General features: G+C 56.7%; 1 protein-coding gene across 1 annotated transcript in view; it reads right to left on the bottom strand.

Annotated features, from left to right (window-relative positions):
• The window catches only part of LOC102770415 (protein C19orf12 homolog), a 5,017-nt gene extending 2,866 nt beyond the window's left edge, over positions 1-2,151 (bottom strand). The window contains exon 1 of the mRNA XM_006770906.2: positions 1,928-2,151. The gene's annotated coding sequence lies outside the window, so the exon portion shown is untranslated. The remainder of the gene's footprint in view (positions 1-1,927) is intronic.
• Between the last annotated feature and the right edge of the window lie 591 nt (positions 2,152-2,742).

The following is a 2,742-nucleotide window of genomic DNA, read 5'->3' as shown; positions in this document are numbered from 1 at the left end:
GTTAATTACCCTTTTTATCTTTCATTAGATAGGATAGTTACCCAGCGCAAGAAATCGCATGAGACCCGGGACCCCAGACATCACCATGCCACAGGACTCCCCCGAGTCCCACTGCACCACGTGGCCCAGAGTCAAGTTTCCGCCCAACCACCCGCGCCTTGCCGCGCACGCAGTCCTGCCCACCCGTCCGCACCTTACCACACCGTCCTGGTTACCGGTCTTTGGTCATTATGGCATTAGGGCCACTGGGTTTTTATACTAAGACCAGGTGCATGAAAATTCATGCACTGGAGGGGCTCACTCAGCCCAGCCTGCCCCCTCTCACACTCTGGGAGCCCTCGGCAGGGGAGGCAACCTGGTGATCAGGGGAAGGCGAACCACCATTACACCACTGCTGCTGCCATTGCCGGTAGCGCAAGCCTCAGCTGAACCTGGCTACCTGAACCTTGGGTGGCCCTGGGCAGCTGGAGGCCTGAGGGGACTGGGCGCCACCATCTTGTGGCTGTGAGCACCGCCATCTTTGAGAGTGGGGCAGTCAATTAGCATATTCCCTCTTTATTAGATAGGACTAGAGGCCCAGTGCACAAATTTGTGCACCAGTGGGGTCCCTCTACCTGTCCTGCAGGATTGAGCCAAAGCCAGCTCTCCAACATCCCCCAAGGGGTCCCGGATTGTGAGAGGGTGCAGGCCAGACCGAGGGACCCCACCAGTGCACAACTGGGGCCAGGGAGGGACACGGGAGGTTGGCCAGCTTGGGAGGGACCACAGGATGGCTCCAGGGCATGTCTGACCTATCTCATTCAGTCCCAATCAGCCAGACCCCAGCAGCAAGCTAACCTGCTGGTCAGAGCATCTGCCCCCTGCTGGTCAGTACACATCATAGCAAGCGGTTGAGCAGCCTTAGCATATCATTAGCATATTACACTTTGATTGGTTGAATAGATGACCTGTTGACCAGACTCTTAGCATATTAGATTTTTATTAACTATAGATATAAAAGGCCAGCAACCATAATGGCATCATGACCAGAACAACCAGAGACCAAACACTGCAGCCCCTCCCCCAAGCTGGCCCCACCCCCAGTGGGAACCCCACCCTGATGGGGGTGTGGCCGGCCTGCAAAGCCCCTGCAGCTCCTTGCCCTGGCTGGCTGTGCCCCCACAGTGGGGACCCACCACCCAGGTCTGTGGCCCCCATCAGGGCTGGCCAGCTGGCCCCCACCCATGTACTAGGCCTCTATTCCTATATAATAAGAGGGTAATATGCAAATTGACCGTAAAGGCAGATCGATCAGAATGACCGCTGGACCAGGCAGTATGAGACACACTGACTACCTCATGGTTCCGAGAAAAAAAGGGTAAAATATTTAACTGCAACAGTGTTTGACTATATCCTGTGCAATGAGAAAACCTGAAGTCATTTTCAAGGTCCAGCATTTCTTATTTATTTTCAGTTGGACCAAGTTTCTAAGCTTTCTAAATCTTTGTTTTCTGGCTAATGAGAAGAAAATAGGATTCCACCGAGTCTGCTATCTGCCTACTCCAGGACTTCTGTGAGGATCAAACGAGATGAGCAGGGGAAAACGCTTCACAGACATTTGGTTAAAAAGTGTGAAATGTTTGCACCTGGCTATAAAGCAAGCCGTGTCCCTGGGCTGAAGACACTGCAAGGAGGCCAGTCGTTGCTAGGGAGAGGAAGCCGGGCGTTGCTACCTGATGTCATCACCTGGATGGACCCTTAGCACCTTAGCCTTTTACGTAGATAGATTCCTCTTCTTTCTGTGGGGAGGGCCTTCTGGGGAGCCCAGGGCTGGGTGAGGCTGAGAGGCGGCCCTTCTGCGGGGTAGGATCGGGGGTAAGGGGGGATTGGTGGGGGAGGAGAACACTTGGACAGTAGGATCCCCCTCGCCCACACCCGCCTCACCCACCTGTCAGGATGCTGTCAACGATGTGGCAGGAATGAGACAAACACTCGGAACTGGACCAGCAAAGCAGATGGACCGCTGCGGGAAGGGTGCTCCTCCAGCGGGAACCCTGGGCCACATCACACATAAGGGGTATTTCCTTTCAGTTTCATTTCCTGCCGCAGGTCTGCCTGCCCTCACTCTGAACTCTGACTTGGTTGGTCAGGGCTCAGAGCTGGTTTTCCCATTAACGCACAATTGGCTAATTCCGAGGAAGGGGAGGGTGAGGCGGAGCCTAAGGTGGCAGCGAGCTCCTTTCTTTGACAGAAAAACCACTGGTTCACTCTCCTCCCACCCCCCCAAACCCCCAGGGCATGGGGAGACACCCCAACTCCTCCTCCTGGCTGTGGGCTGTGACAGGCCCCGTGGCCCCTCTGGCCAGACCTCACCCTCCTCCCTTCGCATCCCCCAAGGGTCCCTGGGCCCAGACATGCTCCCCTCCGGCCTGTGCAGGGCTGGCTCCCCCACAGAGTGCAGGGGGTGCCAGGTGACTGTCCCCGATCCTGCCTGGCACCACCAAGCCCTGCCGGGCACGTCAGCCTTCCTCCTGGCGGCCAGCACTCGCCATCAGAAAGGACCTGCTCGGTTTTCTTTCTAGGAAACGCCGCCCACCAGGAGGTCTGTCTCTGAGGGCTGGGCCCGCTCCCTGCTGGGAGGGTGCCCACAGCCCTCTCCCAAGTGCCCACACCCCTCTGCCAGGGCTCAGAGCTGTCCTCCATCAGTGCAGGGAGGGAGGGAGGTTCATTTTCTGGTGAGAACAGCAAACAAGAGGCCTCCCC

Source organism: Myotis davidii, unplaced genomic scaffold (assembly GCF_000327345.1).
Source record: "Myotis davidii unplaced genomic scaffold, ASM32734v1 scaffold1745, whole genome shotgun sequence".
Classification (NCBI taxonomy): Eukaryota; Metazoa; Chordata; class Mammalia; order Chiroptera; family Vespertilionidae; genus Myotis; species Myotis davidii.
Note: the sequence above shows the minus strand (reverse complement) of the source record. Positions and strands in the feature narration are given on the sequence as shown.